Here is a 10,033-nt window from a genome sequence, read left to right as displayed (position 1 = left end):
GTGGATCTCTGTATACACTTTATTTCTGCAGCACCAGATGTAACAGAAGAGCAGACATGTCATCCGGACTAAAGAGGACAAGGACAACCCAAGTTGTTATCAGCGCTCAGTTCAGAAGCCTGCATCTCTGATGGTATGGGGTTGCATGAGTGCGTGTGGCATGGGCAGCTTACACATCTGGAAAGGCACCATCAATGCTGAAAGGTATATCCAAGTTCTAGAACAACATATGCTCCCATCCAGACGTCATCTCTTTCAGGGAAGACCTTGCATTTTCCAACATGACAATGCCAGACCATATACTGCATCAATTACAACATCATGGCTGCGTAGAAGAAGGATCCGGGTACTGAAATGGCCAGCCTGGAGTCCAGATCTTTCACCCATAGAAAACATTTGCTGCATCATAAAGAGGAAGATGCGACAAAGAAGACCCAAGGCAGTTGAGCATCTAGAAGCCTGTATTAGACAAGAATGGGACAACATTCCTATTCCTAAACTTGAGCAACTTGTCCCCTCAGTCCCCAGACGTTTGCAGACTGTTATAAAAAGAAGAGGGGATGCCACACAGTGGTAAACATGGAATGCCATGAAATTTAAAATCAACTTATTTTTCCCTTAAAATGATACATTTTCTCATTTTAAACATTTGATATGTCATCTATGTTGTATTCTGAGTAAAATATTGAAATTTGAAACTTACGCATCATTGCATTCTGTTTGTATTCACAATTTGTACAGTGTCCCAACTTTTTTGGAATCAGGTTTGTACATGCCAGACAGTGAACGTGCTGAGGGAAGGCAAAGCTTTCAGACACGACATTCTCCTCTTCTTTATAGTTATTTTCATACATTTCTATTGTGTTATTTTAAGAGAATATTGAAGTGGAGCCACTAAAGGGACATGGTGGTGGAAAAGATATGGGATGGGAGGAAAAAATATTTTTCAAAGGTTTGCATTCCCTTTAGAATCTTTGTATTCTCCCTGGACAAACACTTCCTGTTAAAAGTCCTGCTGGCAGCGTTTCCGACTCTGTACAGGACGTTCACAATGGAGAAACTGATAGAGCTTTACTTTGAACTTGGACTTAAAAAGTCAAGGAGTTCAGTAAAGTTTCTGGATCAATAACTCGTGAGATAAATGTTTTAAAAAACAAATTACAATTCTTTCAGATAGTAATGTAGACAAAAAGCTAGAACCTAATTTTCCTCAATACAAGCCTTATAAATTGATCTTTTTGAGCAGGCCGAAGGGACCATTTTTCCTACAAACTTCACTGTAAAACACTGTACTGTCACCAGATTCACTTCACACATCAATGCTTTCCTGCTGGTCATACTGCAGCACTTAGTTTGAATAAATGCCTTTTTACATAATCATAACAAAATCATTTTCAACAATTATCCAAAAGCACATTTTTTTCCAATCTAACTGCTATAGTATAATCAGCATGGATGTGTGGACTTAATTTGATGGCTTTACACTGTATAACAGTGAAGTTATTGACTATTTTTTCTAATAACAGTGAAGTTATGTAATATTTAAAAATAAATAACTATAAGCTTGTTTAATCAAACTAAGTGTTGTAGTGTGGCCAGCAGGAGAGCATTGATGTGTGAAGTGAATCTGGTGACAGTACAGTGTGTTACAGTGAAGTGTTGAATATTTTTTGTTGGAACACTTTTGGGGTTTTGCACTTTGCAGACGGTCTCTTCGGCCTTCTTAAAGAGATCAAAATACTTTACTGAAGAGATTAAATACTCTCTCTCCTCTCCACCTACAGCTGGTGTGTGGTGAGCATACTGGCACCGTTGTACTGTGGCTGCCATCACATCATCCAAGTGGATGCTGCACACTGGTGGTGGATGAGGAGAGACCCCTGATATGATTGTAAAGCGCTTTGGGTGTACAGTTGTACATAGGAAAGCGCTATATAAATGCCTCATTCATTCATTCATACAGTACATTCATCAATATTATAAGGCTTGTATTGAGGAAAATTAGGTTGTAGCTCTTTGTCTACATTACTATTGGAAAGAACTGTAATTTGTGTTTTTAAAAATGTTTTTCTGACGAGTTATTGATCCAGAAACTTTACTGAACTCCTTGAGTTAAGCACTGACAGTATTTCTTTTTAAGTCCAAGTTCAAAGTAAAACTCTATGAACCACTCCATTGTGAACATACCATACCGAGATGTCGGACACACCACCAGCGGGACTTTTAACAGGAAGTGTTTGTTCAGGGAGAACACAAAGATTCTGAAGGGAATGCAATTTTTAAAAAAATATTTTTTCCTCCCATCCCATATCTTTTCCACCACCATGTCCCTTTAGTGCAGGGGTCGGCAACCCAAAATGTTCAAAGAGCCATATTTGACCAAAAAAACAAAAAACAAATCTGTCTGGAGCCACAAAAAATTAAAAGCCTTATTTAAGCCTTATATGAAGGCAACACAGGCTGTAAGTGTATATTAGCTTACTATCAAAATGACTAAGTAGGCTACAAATACATAATGAGGTATTCCCGAGGTATATATTTAAAAACTGCCGAAAGCTACAGAAAAAAGAAGCAAATGGATCACTGCAATGCACAGAAACAGCTGGACTCCAGCAGAGAAACATGGATTGGCAGTTATCATTTTGTGTCAAATTGTTGGATTGCCAGTCATCTGCACACACTCCACACTAATCACTAATCACCACACCCAGCTGTAGCACATTAACCGGACTATAAAAGACTTTCATTCACCACACATCATTGCAAAGTCTTGTTTCACCTTGTGTACACCATTCGACGAACAGGTTCCACAACTTCCTAGTAAAAGGAGCTCTAGCTGAAGTGATAGTGTCTACAACTGACTGGGGGAGATCACATAGAACCTCTGCGTCCCGTCCAGCTGCCAAATCATCTGGACCACCTCGGGATGGAGTCTCCATTCGCCTGGAAGTGGAGGCTGCCGTGAGAGCTCGTCGGCTGCACGGTTGAGCACACCTGGGACATGAATGGCATGAAGCGACCTCAGATGCTTCTGTCTCCATAGCAAGAGATGGCGGGCGAGTTGCGACATGCGGCGGGAGCATAGACCACCCTGATGGTTGATGTATGCAACGGCCGCAGTGCTATCCGAGTGGACCAGTACGTGCTTGTCTGACAACAGCTCCTTGAAGCGGCTCAGTGCAAGACATACTGCTAGCAACTCGAGGCAATTGATATGCCACTGCAGTTGAGGCCCTGTCCACAGACTTGACACTGCATGCCTATTGTACGTAGCACCCCACCCTGTGGCAGAAGCATCTGTGTGGACCACAGATTTAAATAATAAATCGGACCTTGTCTTACGTTCCCGCGGCTCGAAGACCAAGGAATCTTCCTTATGATCTAGTTCATGCTTTCCTTATGATTTAGTTCATGCTTTCATGACGTCTCGATTAGATTACTGTAATGCATTATTAGCTGGTTGTCCTGCTTCATCAATAAATAAGCTACAATTAGTACAAAATGCAGCTGCTAGAAAATATGATCTTACCAGATCAAGAAAATATGATCATATAACACCAATTTTACCATCTCTACACTGGTTTCCCACTAAGTTCCGTATCGATTATAAAGTATTCCTAATGACCTATAAGGCTCTAAATGGTTTATCTCCTATGTACTTAACTGATCTTCTATCGCCCTACAATCCTTCACGCTCTTTAAGATCACAAAACTCTGGATTTTTGGTTGTACCTAGGATAGCTAAGTCCACTAAAGGAGGGAGAGCATTTTCACATTTGGCTCCAAAACTCTGGAATAGCCTTCCTGATAATGACCCTAACCCTCACCCAGTTTAAATCTAGATTAAAGACGCATCTCTTTAGCCAAGCATTCACATAATGCATCTCATACCAGATCAATTGCACATGACTATCTTTGCTTAATGCTAAGAACAGCAGCTACGCTAATTATTCTCCATTTGCTTTTCTGTTTTGACTAGAGAGGACATCATCTTCAGTTTGGATCCAGCCTCTTAAGAAGACCTCAGATGACCAACACCTGTGAAGAGATGGCACCAACTCCTGCGAGGACTTCAGAAGATGCAACATCTGGATCAACATGCACATTGCCCAATTTCTATATGCTAATTATTGTTAATGTAATTCATTTTTCCAGGAGCTCATGGCTTCTACCTTCAGTTAAACTGCTAACAGTGATTGTAAATTAATTGCCTAAATTATTACATTATTTGCTAACTGCATTCTTTAAATTGTAATGTTGACATGCATTCTCTGTAAAGCTGCTTTGAAATGATATGTATCATGAAAAGTGCTATACAAATAAATGTGAATTGAATTGAATTGAATGATTTTGATGAAAGGAAAGAATCCAGGTTCTAAGCCAAAGAACCCTTTCACTATCAAGCCAGAAGGCGGGCCGTCAGAGAAAAAATTCATCATAGGCCCAGCCGTCAGCCTGACCGTTCAAAGGTGTCTCCTGAACATGCAGAATAATTAAAAACTCCCGGGAGGCCGAGGAAGAGGGGCGAGGGTAGATGTAATGTATCCCCGCCAGAGAGGAGATCGATTACCGGTGCTGCTGGCGCCTGTGCTCGATCACCTCTCTCAAGTCTTGCTTCCTCTTCCTCGTATCCCGCTGCTTTTGTGACTTACTCCGCAGAGGAGGAGGCGCTCGAGCGGCAACACTAGATCGCTGGCCCTGTCTCTGAGCCTCAACTCGAGACGGGCCAGGGCCTCCTGGCTGTCTGGGCCCAGAATCGGATCTGAGCCGTATACAGTTCTTATATGCTGCTGAGTGCGCCCTCGCCTCTCTGAACTTCCCAACGACCGTCTCAACGGAAACGCTGGAAAGTTCAGAAGGCGAGACCAGGGCATCGAGGAGAAAGCCCTTCTCTTTCTCCCCGATGTCCGCCATGTTCTACCACAGATGTCTCTCCGTGGCCACCATGGCCGCCATCGATCTCCCAATCGAGGCGGCCGTCTGCTTGGTGGCCCGGAGAGCGAGATCCGTGGTGTGGCGCAGCTCAGCCACCGCATCAGGGGACAAACCCTGCCCCTGATCCAGATCATGGGCGTAGGTTTGGTCTCTGCTTTGGTGGGGACACCCCCCCACCCCGGAATTTTTTTGTTGTAAGATACCAGTGATTTAATGGTGATTTCCTTTTTTATTTCAGACTGTTGGCAATACAGAATATCACAATACAGAAGTGAATAGCTAGTATAACTGTATAATCTAAAAAATGCACTCTCAAAAAATAAAAATAAAGTAAATAAAAATTAACTATATAAAAATAAACTAATCTGTTGTGGTTTGATGCTGTCTTTCCTGCATACAAAATGGTTAATTAATTTTGTAGTCTATCCTATGGCTAGCAAGTTTAACCCTCCTACCAGATAGTGTTATTGGATATTATCAATTAAATAATGATTTATTATATTTGAATAACCAACAGTGTTAACTTTTGCCTTTTTAACATTGCCAACACGTTTTTCCAGCACATGTGTCTAGCAATGTCAGTTCTTCATTAAACTGTGGGTGGTTTCCCTTTTATTTCTCTGCATGTAGGGTAGGCTACACCCACAAATACATTACATAAACAGAATGTAGGAAACGAAAAATGTCTCAGATCCACCGTTTATGTTGACTGCAAGATTCTAAGTTAAGGTACAGGCTACTTGACATTCAGTAACTTGCTAACGTAGCATTCTATCATCCTGGGTAACACATACTATCACCATTTAATACTATTTTCCACAGTAGAATTTGCATTTGAAAGCCTGGTCAGTCACTACTGCTAGTTTATTTGTGTGGCTAGCTAGTTATTTTGCCTACTTACACTCTGACTCTCCTTTATGAAAAAGCTTCTTATGTCCCCTTTCTTCTTCTTGGGTGGCATCTACAAAGTACAAAAAGGGGCAAAAAAACGGAATATTAAAATGTTTTTACTCTGGCCTTTGTATGTGGCAGAGAGACAGCCCTGGTGTCGGCGTCATCAACATGCGCGCACACACACACACACACACACACCACCCGCTCGCTGCTAGAGCAAGCACAAAAGTAGTCCCGGCCCGCGCGTGTAGCCTGTCAGATACCTCGCCGCCAATCACATTATGGCGTTTCTTGTACTGTCGTCGTCCTGGCCGTTAGAATTGATCCAAATAGCAGTGCAAAGATCCAAATAGCAATTCAAAGGAGCTTGCTAAATATTGGTGGGGACAAATTTGTCATCTCAAAATATTGATAGGGACTAGTACCTAGCGTCCCCCCCTAAACCTACACCCATGATCCAGATCCTTCAGCAGATCGGCCTGGTAGGCTTGCAACACCGCCATAGAGTGCAAAGCCGCGCCAGCCTGACCTGCAGCAGCGTATGCCCTGCCGTTCAGACGAGATGTCATCTTTAGGGGTCTAGACGGCAGGACGGGAGCTTTTAGCGTCGGTGCGCTGCCAGTGACGAGATAGTTCGCAAACGTCTCGTCAATAGGCGGCATTGACGCATACCCGTGCTGGCGTAATCCCTCCACATCAGCGAAATTTCCCCGCTGATGTGGATGTATTCTCGCTGAGTACGGGCTCTTCCATGCCTTCTCGATCTCTACGTGTAGATCCGGAAGGAATGGAAGGCTCACTGGAGTTGCGGGGTTATGGTCAGAAAAAAACATTCGTCAAGCCTTCCACGTACGGTCTCTTTCCTCTTGCACACCCACGGCAGCTGCAGTCTGCCCGCAGTGCGCTCCATAACCTCCAGTAACTCGGCATACACTGGGCAAGGAGGCCTGGAGAAAGAAGCGGTCTCACTCGCTTCCTCCTCCACTGCCATCTCTTGCTCTCAGGGGCTAGCTGTCAAAAGAACACTCGCTCCTGCATCCAATGATGTCAAAGACAGGACATCATCATCATCCAGGAGCTCATCCCCGCCAGCCGCCGCTGGAGGCTGAGAGACATTAACACCTCTCTCAAACTCTGCAGCGAGCTCCATCTGTGAGCCCCATGAATTACTGAGTGTCTTCCTCGTCTACTTACTTCCTCTTCATCATCTTGGTATCAATGTGTGCTTGGCAAGACCGTTTTGTGCTTGAGTGCCACCAAGTCGTGTTTTACTGTAACTTCAGCAGCTCCATGGATGTGAACAAAAGCACCACTCTCATTTGTCTGCCAGTTTTTAACGTGGTGTGTAAAACCAGAAAAACGAACCCGAGGCGTTTTTTTAAAAATCGACTCTTTTACGCCTGCCGTTTTTCGCGTCGGTGTACACACTCACATTGGTGCCCGTTGTTTAGTTACGAGGCGTTAAACGTCGGTGATAATCGTGCGATATTCATCCAGGTGTGTACAGGCCTTAACACTTGAAAGTTTGTGTGTGTATATACATGAATGGTAGAAAAGGCAGAAGGACATGAAAACTCTGTTTAAGGTGTTTATTGTTCAGAAGTGCACAGCAAGTGAAAGTGTGTTGTCAAAACTCACAATATTTACAGTATTTACAGAAAACAAATAACAAATACAGAGGTAGGAATGGGAGCATGAGAGATGCCAAATAAAATAAATAAATAAAACAAAACACAGCTAACTATTTCACCAACCTAAACTACCCAAGAAAATGTGAAAAAAGGTCTTTGGTATAGAAACTAACTAAACTACTCTGCCTAACCCAAAAAGAGAGAAAAAAAATATATATATATACAGTGGGTGGCACTCTCTCCTAAACTAGTGTGTCTAATGTGTGACTAGAATGTCGCGTGACTTGTTACCTGCCCGCGCCTTCCCAGCCTCACACACAACAATGTGATGACCGAACAGTAAAACACAACTGTACAAACAAAATCAACAAAGGACTCTTCCAACAGGTAATAAACACACGTACAATATACAGGGAACAGTATCAGGACAAAAACAAGATCTGCAACGTGAAAATAGATCATTTTGTTATTTATTTATAATAGAATAATACGATTATAATCCATGATATTCATGGGGGAAGCGTCAAATGCCAGGTTTGGGAAACTGAATGTACAGAGATGAGCGAGCTGCTTGACAGAGTAAGATGGAAAACTTAATGGAATGCTGTTTAAGTTTATCTAGCAACAGTGTTCGTGTCTTAGATCACATACAGGTAATATATTTGAGAATTAATGACCTTAAATTATCTGATTAGACTAAAAACACATCCAAACTAAATTTCTGAGTGTGTCTCAATCAGATCTAGTTTAGTAGTTCAGTGCACTGGTAAGACTTTAATTAAGACAAATTAATAAAAGAACACACATTACATAGCAGCTTTATATTTAGACATTCATGCTAGATATATTTATTTGTAGATAACATTTAATAGATTAGCTGAACCAGCAGGTGGCAGTAGCTGAACAGCCAATCAGAATGATCAGATGGTCCGACGAGGATCGACAAGCTCAACATGTCGAATCGGCTGAAAAAAGCCGACGAGGACCAACTTCAGCCGATGGTGTGGAACACACTGAGAAAACTTAGTCGGCCGACGAACAAAAACTGCCCGGCGGCCGACCAATTCGAGTGCTTTCAAACTGTCACAAATGTGTGAGAAAAATGTGCGATCACACCCTATCGAAGGACGCATCTCCAATATTGCTATTTAGAGTTTGAGCATAACCCAGATAGCATGTAATCATTGAAACAATGTTGAGTCAGTGTTGATGCGTCAATGCCAATTGCACTGAATTAACGTTACAAAGTGATGTTGCTTCAGTATCTCTCTTGCACCCTCAGTTAATGTTGAAGCAATGTTGAGATTTTCAACCACAAATCAATGGTAATATCATTGAATCAACATTATGAAGTGATATTTTTTCAATGTTGACATGATGGTGAACAAAAAATAATCAATGGTAATATTGTTGAATCAACATTACACTATGATCGCAGGCCAGGTTATAATGGTCAAAAATGACGACTCATTGAAAATGAATGGGGGAGTCAAAAATCAGAGAAACAATTAATGTTCAGGAGTGTGTTCATGTTCATGTTCACATATATACATGTGGACGAGCAAAAATAAAGGCCTCGGACCTGTGCACGTGCGGATACATGCATACTCGTGCATCCGCGCACATACACACACAGGTATAAATAAGCCATTTTGAGTATTACAGGTTTTCTTTTGCACTGAGGTGAACTTTATCCTCAAATCAGTGAGGCTCAGATCAATGAGGCCTATGATCAGTCAGTTTCACAAATGAATACAAAACCTGTCTTATTGAAAGAAAACAAGCTGACAGATTGAATCCAATATTTGGTGATAAGGTAGCATAATGAGAGATTTATCAGCAATTGTTTGCAGGCTGGTCATTTTTGACTGGGAACACCATGAGTGTTTTAGTGTTGTCAACACAACACAAGGTCTAATACATGCTTGTTCTCCCTCTACAGCTTGAAATTTACCCAGACTCAGGTGTTTATGTGCCAAAAAATGTGTGGTGGTCAGCTAGCCATGTAAACAGCCCCACTGCTATGACACGGGTGCGTGTTCAACATTGAGACACTTTTAAAGAGCAATCTCAGAGGATGTCACTGCTCGTAGAGTGTGTCTGTGTTTGTTTAATTTGGGTTCATTTTAGTTATTATGTAGACTGATTTCATATATGAAAAAATAAATAAATAAAGGCATGGTTTAGTTATTACATTGTGGGGGAGTTAATTTAGTTGGTTTAGTTCTAATTTCTTAAATGTTGCTGCTTCTTGGGTGGCAAGTCAAAAAAGAAAGGCCCTGGTGAAGCACAAGAGGCCCTGGACCGAATCAGTATTGATGCTATAATGAGTATGTATGTTACTAGTGTTTGTCGTATTGTTCTTGTGTCGGCTAACAATGTAATTGATTATGCATCATGACAAGTTCCATGATTACACGGGACTCATTTTTTAAAGTTGTGTTAAAACAAATTTAACTTCAGTGAGTTTTTAAAATGATCAACATCAGCAGACAGCCTAGTGTGTACCAGCAAATCATTCCACAGATCTGGAGAAGCAAAGGAAAAAGCTCAAACACCTTTTATGTATGATG

The sequence above is a fragment of the Chanodichthys erythropterus genome, chromosome 8 (assembly GCF_024489055.1).
Source record: "Chanodichthys erythropterus isolate Z2021 chromosome 8, ASM2448905v1, whole genome shotgun sequence".
In the NCBI taxonomy this organism is placed as follows: Eukaryota; Metazoa; Chordata; class Actinopteri; order Cypriniformes; family Xenocyprididae; genus Chanodichthys; species Chanodichthys erythropterus.
This window is presented reverse-complemented; position numbering follows the sequence as displayed.